The sequence below is a fragment of the Schistocerca nitens genome, chromosome 6, assembly GCF_023898315.1.
Source record: "Schistocerca nitens isolate TAMUIC-IGC-003100 chromosome 6, iqSchNite1.1, whole genome shotgun sequence".
NCBI classification, from domain to species: Eukaryota; Metazoa; Arthropoda; class Insecta; order Orthoptera; family Acrididae; genus Schistocerca; species Schistocerca nitens.
This window is the reverse complement of record NC_064619.1, coordinates 493,393,444-493,407,984: the sequence shown is the minus strand read 5'-3', so window position 1 is coordinate 493,407,984 and position 14,541 is coordinate 493,393,444. Positions and strand designations below refer to the sequence as shown.

At 40.1% G+C, this 14,541-nt stretch overlaps 1 protein-coding gene across 1 annotated transcript in view; it reads right to left on the bottom strand.

Moving 5' to 3' along the window:
* The window catches only part of LOC126263018 (collagen alpha-5(IV) chain-like), a 609,289-nt gene that overhangs the window by 265,298 nt on the left and 329,450 nt on the right, over positions 1 to 14,541 (bottom strand). The window lies entirely within an intron of this gene.

Sequence of the window (14,541 nt, the reverse complement as noted above, 5' to 3'; positions counted from 1 at the left end):
AATCGCTAACAACTGAAGATCTTTTATTTGGGACCACAACTGGTTTCGTAGCTGAAAGCCACATCTTCAGGTGGGAGTATAAATTAAGTCATACGGGACCCAAAAGCGGGGATGGATACCAGACCCAACATTCACTGTCCAGATAATAGTAATACGCCAAGTGAACGTACTGTCAAATTACAAAAACGCTACATTACTATTGTCTGGACAATCCATTCCCACATTTCTCATATAATGTAATTTATACAGGGCACAGAGTTTACATCCGGACCGATTCGAAGTTGAATTTTCCGCCATATCGTAGTTCCACCGGAGGTCGCGATTAGCGTTCTTGAAAATCATGAATATCTCGTAAACAGTGTCACAGACATGATACGTCAATTGGAGTGGCAATCATTAAAACAAAGGCGTTTTTCGTTGCGACGGGAGCTTCTCATGAAATTTCAATCACCCGCTTTCTCCTCCGACTGCGCGAAAACATTCTGCTGGCACCCACCCACATAGGGAGAAATGATCATCACGACAAAATAAGAGAAATCAGGACTCGCACAGAAAAATTGAAGTGCTCGTTTCTCCCGCGTGCCGTTCGAGAGTGGAACGGTAGAGAGACAGCCTGAAGGTGGTTCATTGAACCCTCTGCCAGGCACTTTATTGTGAATAGCAGAGTAAACACGTAGATGTAGATATAGAACCACGAAAGGGTCGAGATAATACGGACAAGAGCAAAGTACAACCGAAGAGCCGCGCTTATCGAGTCTTGGCGCTGGGTGTTCTCCCACTGAAGTAGTTCGATCCTTCGGATACCCAAGATCAACTGTTTACAATGTTGTGGCCAAGTATAAAGCTTCGGAGAAGTCTGGGGTTCACGTCCTAGGTGTTGTGTCAAGTGGTGGTGATATCATGCCGCAACATTTCTTTGAAAAGGGACAAACTGTCACAAAAGAAGTCTGTCTGCAAGTTTTGACGAATGTCGTGAAACCGTCGACGGTAACTGTGGCCTCGGGTAGACAATATGTCTTGCAACAGGACGGTGCACTGGCTCTTACGAGCTATTTAGTCCAAAACTGGCTATCGGGTAACGTTGACATGTTCTAATCAGAGGAGTTCTGACCCCCTAATAGCCCGGATTTCAGGCCCCTAGACTACTGTATTTGGAGCGTAGTCGAAAGAGTTACCAATAAGACGAGGCACTCTAATGTCACATCCCTACGCACCGCTATCGAAGCAGTATTCGCGAATATGAACAGCACTGTTTTAAAGAATTCGTGCGATTGCTTCAGGACAAGATTGGAGGCGGTCATTGCGGTTGAAGGAGGTTATCTCGAGTAATGAAAAATACAACTACTTATATGTAAAAGGATTTTCATTTTCATTTGTATTTTGTTTTAATAAATTTGCATGAAATAAGTATCATTTGTCCGGAGTTTACTGCCGTACGCAGTACACACACCTGAAGATGTGGCTTTAAGCTACGACACAGACTGTGGTCCAAAATACAGGATCTTACGTACAGCTGTTAGCTGTTCTTATTGCACAAGACATAATTATGTAATTAGAAAGATACAGTCTGCAGCAGAATTTCGGGTGCACACTATTCTAAGCTATGCCAAAATGACGGCGTACATTGTAAAGCTTGTTACTATACAAATACACAAACAAAAATAAATAATAAATAAATCATTCTGATTGTCATAAATATCGTTATGCCGTGACCGTTATGAAATACGCATTTAATCTTATTGTGCAGAGCGGAGTGGATCTTTTCTTTGTCGGCTGAGAGACCAGAGAGAAGCACTAACTCAGCTGGCGAAAACACGACGCTCATCTGTCTCTCTTCTTAATTGGGTGTAAGTGCTTTTTGACTGGCAACTAGTATCAGTACGATATCACGTTCTCTTTATGTCAGGTCCAGTGGGCTGAAGATCGAAAGCAAACGAAGATATGGATCCCGAGACTGTTAGTTGCTTATTCTCAGTCTCTTAGTAAACATTTATTTCGATTTCTGTAAAGAGGTTTAATATGTAACAACGATAGAACATTTTATAATCTATCATTACGAAGAAGCACGCCTTCTGCGTTGTTTCTATTAATTTACGCACGCTCCTGTAAATAGGGTATATTGTATAACATAGACATCCTGAAATATATAGGGGGTTTCTAAATCCCCGTTGCATTAAATGCCTCTAGTCGGGATCGAATAGGCATCACTGTGACGACGAACTCTTAACTGCAGACGAGACATTTTCATGCTACAGGATCAAACATATAAGATAAAAAATTCCACTCCCTGGAATCTTCGATAGTAATTCACTGTGACTCTGGTAATTATTACATTTCACATTATGTAATGCTGAAACACTATCTAATATTAACTCATAGTTTCAGAACTGGATCAGAGTGTGGACCAACAATGGAAGAAGACACCGAGTGTTCAATAGGAACGTGAATGCTGTATGTTTCGTTTGTCACTTATCATTGTATACTGATGCTAGATTAATTATTCGATTACAGACGTGGTAATTACCACAGGGATAGCGAGTGACTATCGCTCATTCAATAAGCTGGACGACAGAAATACATCCGGTGATCGTTGTTGTAGCACAGATATAAACTCGGATTTAAAATGTTACCTAGACTATCTCTGCAACAAACGTCAAAATAGAATCGAAATCTAAAGACACTCATTGCACACACCATGTAGTCAAATGTATCCTGACGCCCCCGTGTAACGCGAAAATGACCACTACATGTCACGAGGGGAGGACCCACCAGTAAGGAAGAGGTGGGAACAACTGTGTGGTTACTACAGAAGTATTAACAACAAAATAAGTCGATCAGAATAACTAAGTAACTTCGAACGTGCACTTTTCATTGGATTTCACCTGAGTAACAAATCCGTCAGGGATATCTCAATCCTTCTACTGCTGCGTAAGTCGACTATTGGTGATGTGACTGTGAAGTGGAAACGCGGAGGAACAACCACAGATAAATCAAGCGCAGGTTGACCTCATGTACTGACCGACAGGGACCGTCGAGCACTGCGGAAGGTGGTTGCAGAAAATCTTATGAAATCAGCGGAAGGAATCACTCGTAAGTTCCAAAGTGCTACCAATGTTCAACCAGCACAACCCCTGTGCTATGGACTTAAAAAGAATGAGGTACAATGGTCGAGCAGCCCCTCATAAACCACACATTCCCGTAGTTAATGACAAGCGAGACTGAGGTGGTGTAAAGGGTGACGCCACTGGACATGGTATGACTGGAAACGAGTGATTTGGAGCGGTGAATCACTCTATCCCCCGAGGCGATCCGATGGAAATTATACTAATGGAGGATTCTGCGTATTTTCTCTAATTTCATCCGCTCTCTCTCTCTGTCCTTTATCTATATACAGTTTTAAATATACTATTTAATTACGTGAACTCAGCCCAATAGAATCTCTGGTGGAGCCCTTCGTCTTAATATTCAGCGGCTGGCTTGCTGTAAAAGATCTTTATAACTATTATTATTGTTAAGCGCTGCATTCAGTTGGGAAAATCGATCGTTTGAACAATTCGTTCATTTTACGACAGATTTAGAATTTCAGATGTGTCCGAAGCCTTTTTGGACGATTTTATAAAATAGCGGTGATTGCAGGCTCTCTTCGTCACAACTGAAACTTCCCCACTAACTACAGGGCCAAGACAATCATCAATGATTCAGACAGAGAACTCATTCGTCATTCACTCTAGAATAAAAGGGTCACAAACCTTATTTCTGAGGAAAAATTGTATATTCAATCCATCTCCAGTACATGTTCCGTTTTCTGTTGATTCCAAGTCTTACTTAATTTGCGTTTACAGTTTTTCTCTCTCTCCAAACAACCCGCTAGTGGCACAAACGTTAATAGCTCGCTTTAGCGAGAAGAAGAGCAAATATGTCTCTTTTAGCAGCCCGATAATCTTCCAACCGATACTTCCGAAGCTGTTCTAGTTATTCCTCCCTAACAATCATGGAGAATACATCTATGTATCTCTGTTCTTCCAAAGAATAAACGTACTAGAAAAATACCTTGGCGTCGACGAGCTGTCGGCGCATATATTACTAGAAAATCCGATCAGATACTTTCCAAAAGTGAATAAATGTGGATGATTTGATTGATAATTATTAATTATTACGTGGTAGAGGGTAATTTTCCGTGGGGAGATTACAACGCCCCTCGCAGCGAGCGAAGTTTGTGAGCTCAATTTTTATTTGCCGAACACACTTCGCGAGCTATCTATTAGTGTGGATAACCCGGAAGTGATAATTGTCAGTCCTCCGACTGAAAAAGAATATTATGTTTTAGACAGACGAAGAAAAGAAATATTGAAAACAGAAGAAATGAAGAGACAGGTACCGCGGCTGTATTGCTTTTACGTGCATCAAGGTGTTATGTCTGCTGTGCACAACCAAGGAAGATGATCTTTCATGAAACTGTTATCAGGGTCAACCCATTCGGGAACTTTCTTAAGCAGGGAAACCTTGGAAAACCTCTTAAGCCTAGACCCCCAGCTTACGGTACATAGAAGATAGGAAAGCCTATAGAAGGAAAACAAAAATAATTTTGGAAATAGATCTCTAAAGGAAAGGTAGGGATCGATTTATATAACGCTTTGGAGAAGAGTGATTTGTGCCTCTAGCAAAAAAAAAAAAAAAAAAAAAAAAGCATTTTACAATAAATAACGTAAGTTTTCGTTTTACAATCTTGTTCCTAGGGCAATCTCTTGCGGTGCTAAAACTCCCCCCGGGTCTTGCATGTCCCGGACGTCCACATTTGTAGTCGGTCTTCTACGCGGCCCACTTTGTAGTCGGTCTTCTACGTGGCCCCCAATGGGAAGAGTAGAAGGAACAGGGATACCCGATTTCACATGCAACATTCATTCCGAAAGAATTAGCAATGACCAAAGGGGAAACTCTTCCTGTAAGAGAACTGGTTAGGTTGCACCGTCCAAGATTCTCCTTTTTGAAAGCAAAATCCTTATGGCTTCATGCATCCTTTTTCTTACGACGTACTTCAAGGAATTTCACCATTAACTAATGCTATTGCCAAAACATCCTCATATTTATTCTAGTTTGAATACTCTTTCGGACTTTGCCTCCCCACTTGTGCTTATAAGTCCGAAAATTCTGACACATTTCTGTCAGTGATTTGTTCTTCGTAATTTAAAGGATTCATGCAACTTACAGTAGATTTTGGATTCAAATCATCGAATAATGGAAAGTGTGGTTCATTTTATACAAAGACATAATCCCTCATTTCCTTGAAAGTCATATAATTTATCTATACTCAAAAACTTTTTATCCTAAATACACATATTTCGCCAATCGATTGTTGACATGTAAAAGTTATTAGCATTGAGGAATGCGGTTTCACTTCTTTCATTTATTCTCTGATTCATACGGCGTTCACACATGCACATATATGGAAATGGATTTTTCTCTTTCAAACAAAAATTCCAAACGAACACGATCCATTAAATAACCACTAATTCTATGAATATTACTTTCTTTAAACATTCAATAATAAATTAAAAACTCTTAACTTCTAATTATAACACCCTTTCCTTTTAAAGTTCAACATGAATCAGTTTACCCTCGCGTTTGGTGCGAGTCTCTTACAAAGCATATCTGTCGTCTATATCGATTCTAACTCTCGCGCCGACGTCAACTGTTTTGCGCGGGAAATTATCTTTGCGGCGTTAACCGTCACTCATGATTCACTGCCTTAACACATCCCTTCACACGTTTACACATCTAAGTGTGGACTTGAAATTATATATGAACCTTCACTCGGAACCTCTTTTGATTATTCAGCGTCATTTACGGGAAACATTTCATTGTTCTTGAAGGTCAGTTAGATCCTTTATAAATCTTGATGACATTAGCAATGCTAAAGTTCCATGTTCACCCAAACACAGGTGAAGCCTATCCTCACTATCTTCCTTGCAACACTCGATAGTAACAGTTAGTCACTATTTCTATAGTCTATGTCACTGATTAATTATTTCAATTTAAAGTTTTCTAACACTACACACACAGTTTATTGTTATGTTTTTTTTTACCAACAATGGGGAGCAGTATGGGCTTGTAGAGGGTTCGATCAAACCCCATTCCAACATGCGATCTATTTCTTTCTGACCTTGAGCCTTTAACCTCCAGGGAACAGGATAGAATGTTCTACAATACGTTTCGTGCGGCTTAACGTAGAGATGGCATATGTATCCCTTAATAACTCCTGGCCTTTCATCAAACACGTTTTTGTACGCTAATAATAATTCTTTTAGCTGCTTCTTCTGATCTTCAGTAATGCAGTCGGATTCATTTAACTTCTCGTACACTAATTGACCGAAATCTCCTTTGACTTGGAACTCACTAATTACATACTGTTTAGAATTTTTTGCCGTCCTGATTACTTGCACACTGATCCCACAATTATATTTTCTCGTAAGGCTTTCTTTTTTCAACAACTCCAACTCAATTTCTTGTTTATTAACATTCAACCAAATTTTTCCTGTTTTAAAATCTATTCTGGATCCGTATTGACGTAGGCTGTCGACTCCGATAATGCAATCTACCACCAAATTTTTCACAACAAGGAATGTGCTTAATATTGCTACATTTCCGACTTCTACACTAAGTAGTGGCTGCACTTTTACATTAGCCGATCTAGCCCCAACGGCGCCTATTATTCTGCAATTTTGAACTGGAAAAATTGGTACTCGTCTTATATTTCTGATCTTGTTGAATAGTGCCTCCGAAATAACATTTGTGGTTGCAGCTGTGTCTAAAACCGCCACTATAGGTAAAGTCTCCAAAATGACTTGCACTTCGGCTACTGCCGCCTGTTCCTTATCCTCATCCTGTGGTTCTAAGTCCTCGGTCAGTTCATCTGCCAGTAATTGTCCATCATTATACGTTAGCATGGGTACACATATCCTGTTGCCCCTCAACCAATTGTTGACCGCTCCTCCGGGGCACGAGTGGGTCCTTACAAGTTTGTTGGATTTTGATTTGCCTGCTGGTTGACATCATCCGTCACTTCGGTAATTACCGGTTGATTCACAGATGTCCGTCCCCACTGATGTTGGTTATTTGAGTTCATTCCCCCCGGTTGATTCCACTTTCTATTACTGTTATTATTCCAGGCTTGAGGTCTGAAATTCCTTTCGTTCCCCCACACAGGATTGTATCTTTTCCCATTCCTGTTGTTCCTTGGATAGCCTCTCGCAAGACTATTGCCGGTATTACTATTGAGATTTTGAGGGGCTTCTCCACTATTTAACGATCTCTGTCCATTCCCTTGCCTACCGTTTGGCGGAGGTTCTATCTCCCTATATTGGAATCTGTTATTACGGGCTTTCTGGTTGTTCTCTTCAATAATATCTATATGGTCTAACGTCGTGAGGAACGACTCCAAGTCTTTATCATTGCCGTAAATCAATTGATTCCGGATGCTAATTGATAGTCTTGCCTTAAGTATGTTTATTATGTCTGGCAATGGCATAGGTCTGTCCCAGTATCTAGTTTTATTTATATATTTTTTCAAAATACTTCCTAAGGCTTCCTTTTGAAAAGGAGAAAGGCTCTGGGTAGAGCACTTCCTGCCTTAGGCGTTCCTGTACCCCTTCTGACCAGAAATTTGCTAAAAACGCCTTCTCAAAATCGTCATATGTCAAGCAAACAGAAGTCATGTCCGAGGCCCAAATCGCCCCCGACCCTTGTATATATCCTGTAACGAAACTGATCTTCTGCCACTCCGACCAAGTTCTGGGTAGCACTCCTCTGAAACTTCGAATAAAAACAATTTGTCAGTGTTAAAAATCTGGAATTGCCGATGCTTTATCATTTTTTCTTCGGCATGGCAAAGGCTTTCGTAATCTCCGTTAGATAAGACTTCACGCGAACAACTAGCTCGAGGCAATTTCATGTTGAGTTACTTGCACAAGTCGGTATCGTGTGCGAATGTGCAGTAACTGGCTCTATAGTCGCTGGCAACTTCTGCTGCTGGCCTGTATTCATTTGTTCTGAGCCTTGTGAAACGCGTATCGACTCTTCTATCGTTTGTTTCCAATGCTCGAAATCAGCACCTAACTGCTGTCGCACTTCCTCAAGTCCTTTCGCAAACAAATTCTCTTCCTGTTTGCCAGATAGACTCTGGAATGCTGCCTTAACATTTTGCTCAACGTTTTCACACATTAGCCTTTTGTTTTCTAGTGTAATTTCGGGTAATTTACCCGTTAATACATTAATTTGGTGGTCTATAACATCTTGACGCTCTGTCAGATGTTCAACACTTTCCTTTAGGTTAGTCTGCGTACGTGCCAATTCAGGAAGTTGCGCAATTGCACATGACATGGCATCTTGCTTTTGTACTAATTGCGGAACCATTTCCACCTGTTCCCGTACGGTATCTATCTTAATAGCCACATACTCCTTCATTTCTACACGTACGCGGTGAGTAGATTCCTCACATTGAGCTTTCACCAATTCTATTTGTGCAGTTAGTTTTCGTTCCGTCTCTTCGGCCTGATCTTTAAGTTCCTTTGTCTTCGCCTCTATCCGCTGCTCTAATTCGGAAAAACTGTCTTGTAACTGCTGCTTAATCTCAGTTTTCAAATTTTCTTGCCCTTCCGTAACTGAGGCTAATTTTGTATTCAAATCATTTTGCCCTTCAGTAACTGAGGCTAATTTTGTATTCAAATCATTTTGCCCTTCAGTAACTGAGGCTAATTTCGTATTCAAATCATTTTGCCCTTCAGTAACTGAGGCTAATTTCGCATTAATATCGGTTTTCATATTATTCATGCTCTCGGTTATCATCTGCATCTGTCTCATGATAATTACCAATGGATCTAATCCATGTTGCGTACTTGCTGTTACATCTCCAGCCGTGTCTACCGGGCGTTCTATTGCGCTATCTGTAGCGATCGGTTCTACAACACTTCTTACTACATCATTATTATCAGTGCTAACAGCTGAAGGCTGTTGCGTGCTGCTGTGCTCTGCTTGACTCATCTTAAACATTGCCCTAGTTAAAACCATATAAATGTTCTACCGTCAATATATATATATATATATATATATATATATATATATATATATATATATATATATATATATATCCCTTCTACTGTCACTATATGTAACTCCGTTCACACAAGAGTACTTCTGTGGCTAGTCTCTTACTGTACTTATACAGATAAATGCAACTGGGGCAGGTCAATCAAACTACATCTAACATGAACACAATTAATCAATGTTCAAATATCCAATCATACTAAATAGAAAAGCGTATATATATATATATATCTTCTACTGTCACTATATGTAACTCCGTTCACACAAGAGTACTTCTGTGGCTAGTCTCTTACTGTACTTATACAGATAAATGCAACTGGGGCAGGTCAATCAAACTAGCATGAACACAATTAATCAATGTTCAAATATCCAATCATACTAAATAGAAAAGCGTATACTTCATCTATACTAGCAAGCTTTAATAATAAAATTATAGATTTGGCCTTTTCTCTGCGCCCAGCGTGTTGTTTTATGTTCTTATTTGTAGAGCCAGTTAATGTGACTGCGAGTATTTCTTCTTTTTTTCAAGTGTCAGTTAAGTTGGCTCGTCGTAGTTCACATGAAACAGAGAACAAAATTATTTTAACAACGTCCAAAAACGTGTCCTGTCACGGATTGGCCATTATAATGGGATTTATACTTGTAAATGATGAAAGTATGTGAATGCAGCTTGCCGCTAACTTGGTGTAATGTCTCTCACACACGAACCTGTACAGCAAAGTAAGGGCCTCCTGTTTTTATCTTTAGGCTGATCCGTGATAAGACAGGCAAACAATTATACTAATGGAGGATTCTGCGTATTTTCTCTAATTTCATCCGCTCTCTCTCTCTCTCTCTGTCCTTTATCTATATACAGTTTTAAATATATTATTTAATTACGTGAACTCAGCCCAATAGAATCTCTGGTGGAGCCCTTCGTCTTAATATTCAGCGGCTGGCTTGCTGTAAAAGATCTTTATATCTATTATTACTGTTAAGCGCTGCATTCAGTTGGGAAAATCGATCGTTTGAACAATTCGTTCATTTTACGACAGATTTAGAATTTCAGATGTGTGCGAAGCCTTTTTGGACGATTTTATAAAATAGCGGTGATTGCAGGCTCTCTTCGTCACAACTGAAACTTCCCCACTAATTACAGGGCCAAGACAATCATCAATGATTCAGACAGAGAACTCATTCGTCATTCACTCTAGAATAAAAGGGTCACAAACCTTATTTCTGAGGAAAAATTGTATATTCAATCCATCTCCAGTACATGTTCCGTTTTCTGTTGATTCCAAGTCTTACTTACTTTGCGTTTACAGTTTTTCTCTCTCTCCAAACAACCCGCTAGTGGCACAAACGTTAATAGCTCGCTTTAGCCAGAAGAAGAGCAAATATGTCTCTTTTAGCAGCCCGATAATCTTCCAACCGATACTTCCGAAGCTGTTCTAGTTATTCCTCCCTAACAACCATGGAGAATACATCTATGTATCTCTGTTCTTCCAAAGAATAAACGTACTAGAAAAATACCTTGGCGTCGACGAGCTGTCGGCGCATATATTACTAGAAAATCCGATCAGATACTTTCCAAAAGTGAATAAATGTGGATGATTTGATTGATAATTATTAATTATTGCGTGGTAGAGGGTAATTTTCCGTGGGGAGATTACACCACCCCCCTCACTGAGCTTAAGAAAACTCTAGATGCGGAAGAATAAGAACACATTTTACAACATTGTATACTGCGTACATTAGAGGAACAGTAAGAGCTCGGAGAAGATGACCGTATCAGCATGATAATGCACCTTGTCATAAAGAAGCAGAAGTGAGGCGATGGTTTGTGGACAATAACGTGTCTGAAATGGACTGGCCTGTCCTGAGACCTGATCTGAATCAAATGGAGTACCTTTGGATGAGTTACAACGCCGACTTCACTCCAGACCACAGCGTCAAACATCAAACATCACTACCTTGTCTAGTTTCGCTGTTGAGAAAGACTGGGCTGCCGTTCCTCCACTGACATCCAAACACGTCAATGAAAGTGTCCCCTGCAGAGCTGAAGCGGTCGCAGAGGCGAAGAGTGGACACTCCCAGATTAAATCAAGTCCAGATCCTTTTGATGAGATATTGTAAGTGGCTCACGACACTTAAACAAGTTTCTTAAAATACGATAGTACACAAAGACATGTGTTATTCCCATGCTGTTAACAATGGCAGGTATTTATGTATTGATATAATGAAGCGATAATTTTTTTAATGAGACCATGCGCGACTTTTAATGACATTGGAGACACTCTGACGTTGGAGACACTCTGAGAATCAGAATGAGATTTTCACTCTGCAGCGGAGTGTGCGCTGATATGAAACTTCCTGGCAGATTAAAACTGTGTGCCCGACCGAGACTCGAACTCGGGACCTTTGCCTTTCGCGGGCAAGTGCTCTTGCACTTGCCCGCGAAAGGCAAAGGTCCCGAGTTCGAGTCTCGGTCGGGCACACAGTTTTAATCTGCCAGGAAGTTTCACTCTGAGAATCGTTGTATTGCGACACTGTTCAGGTTGGCGTTAGTGATGAGAATTGTCTCAAAAGAGTTAGAGAATGGTGTAAAAGCGAAAGCAAAGACTGTCGGCGTAGCACTATTTCTCCTCTGTCACCACGTGGACATGAAAGGGCGGAAGCAGTCCCGTGCCTTCAGACTTTATGCCAAAGCTAGCGTATTATAGTGTTACACTTCGAAGAAATGTAACTGTAAACTTTTAAAAGCACAATATCATTATATTCATATTTTTGAGGACTGTCAAAACTCAAATATCATTAAAAGTTTCTTACTGCCTTTAAAAACGTATTTCTTTCAGTAACTCGTTTGTAAGGGGGAGTAAGCATGAGCCGTATTGCAAATTATCCATACCTTCGTGTATTATTTGTCAAACCAACGTTCTCGGCAAATCATAGTACCCAGAGGGGTGAATAGTTATCATAATATCCTGCTCTCACATTCACGTTTGCTGTCTTTTGGGTAGTACAGTTGGTGTAACCAATATTACTCTCGGTAACTTCGTAATACGATCTTTAGGTGAACTTTTAGGTAACCGACTGCGGTAACAACAAATCAGCCTCTCCCCTGTAAGACACGGCGTGGTCGCGTGATGTCATGACCAGCTTACTTGATATAGATCGAACAAGTTCTACCGTCTTAACATAGAATGTCTCATCTAGTGGCCAATGGCCGGAGATAATTGGTTGGCCATGTACGGCGAACGCTGTCCGAGAATAACAACAGTTTCATTTGCTTCTCCCGAATGCTGCGCAAATTTAACAAAGTGATGTATGTATCGAACGAAATTTCAAATTACTGTCCAAGGCTAAATTACAACGCTCATTCGCCAGCCAATATTTCGTTCGTGAATTAGTTGCAAAACAGAAATCATACCTACAGAGTGGAATAATAGGATGCAACAAATACAACTATGCCAAACGAAACGAGTTGAGCTTAAGTTTCGAAAGTGTTAGCGATTTAAATTTAAGAACATTGTATTTAAAACAAATTAACAGAATTTCTAAAATCTTTCAGTACTATTGCCGAGCTACGGTCATCGTTTTGGATTGGTACTAGGGAAGAGCAGGTTTTAGATGCCACACTGAACATTCTGGTAACCCCTCCTTGTGTTTACCGAAATTATGTCTCGTGAATGCAAAAAAGATTACTTAAACAAGCCCACCAATCGTTTCTTTCTATTATTCTCTCTCTAAATTAACTAGCACCCCGCTCCTAATGACCTTAACGCCGACGAGAAGTTAAACCCTAACCTTCACACATCTTCAACCACTTTTAGATCATGACTTTGCTCGTAGTTAAGGCACTTGACCATGATATCCCTTGAGTACACGGAATTGGCTACTTAGGTGTCGAGTATTCTGCGGTAAAATTCACTCACTGTTAAAGAATTCTTTGTTATTCGGAAACAACACATTGTGCCTAAGGTTCCATTTATCTTAATGCATGGGTTTGCTAGCTTATACGTAGTAGGAGAAGCTAAAGCATGGGTTGGTACGTTACACGAAACCGTTTCAGTCAAGTGACTATATTGACTATTTAAAATACTTACCGTTGTATACCGAGCTACGGATTAACTAAACGACGAAAGGAAATATGTCCAGAGACCGTCAACTTATCTTTGGATGTGAAACCCAGATCCAAAGGGAGACTGGATCTCGAGTACTTGATGTACCACACAGATGGGTGAATCGGGAGATCACCTCCTCCACGTATTTCAGTAATGGTGATAAATTTCTTTATATTATTTTATTCCTATCATATTGCTTCTTCCATTTCTTGTCTTCGTCACACTTTTTCTGTTTTTATTACATTTCATATTCTTTTTCAGTAGCGTGTGGGTAGTTCCAAGGGGTAAATTAGTAATATGTCCTCCAGAAACAAGTTCAGATCAACACGTAATGCCGAAACGGATGTTGGCGAGGGACGAGGTCATAGGTATGTGATGGGTTGTTTAGGAAATAATAAGAATAATGTACAACTTGTTTCAGTAAAACGTTGTGTAAAAACAGATCATTTTAGTTTCCTAGATTACAGATCATTAACAGAAGGTTTAGAAATTAGAAAAGTTGCACTATGAAATTTTCTTTTATGGTCTGAATTGAAAGGCTTAAGTGACAGAGAAATGGCACTGGTATACAATAAATTTTTATTTGCCTATATTGCTACTGGGTGGATATTGACGTTCGTAGTCATTATGATGTGATGAATAGCTTTACAACATGGCTTTTTAAAGTCTTACTGTTGCGTGTGTTGCGTTCAAATCGATAAACTAAAATGCTGTCCTGTCAGAAATTTCTTAGTTTTGGGCGGTATGTTGCCAATGGATATTCATTCCAAGTTGATGGCTATAAAGATTACGCTCATGAGCATCTGGAGAAATATCATGGAAGCGAGGGGGGCGAACCTGGAGTTCTCTACAACTGCCATTTTTTATGTAAATATATAAATGAGTTGGTTACTTGCTAGACATTTCATGCCACCAAAACAAGCCTAGAGTAAGGCTACAACTGGCTAAACGAAAGGTTTACCGTAATCACGGGAAATCAGTTCTACGAGTGTATGACAGTAACTTAATACATAAAAACTCTGTGCTCCAGATTCCAAAGGGGTCCAGATCCCCCTCCCCCTCCCCACTCTCTCCAGTAAGCTGCGGACGCCTATTAGTAAGCTCTTTCATTTTCTAAATCAAGAAATGGGTAGTTCAATAGAATGTTACTTCTCATACAGACGATCCACATGAAGGACTTCTCACAGTTGTCGTTCTCGTATGTCTAGAAAGGACGCACGTCGACATACATGTCGAGAAACGTAGGACAAAGAGTTTGCAACAGTTTTGGAAGAACACCGGACTATGAGGTCAGTATAGTCTCTGGAATGTTTCCATGATACCTTATGGCCATTAATCC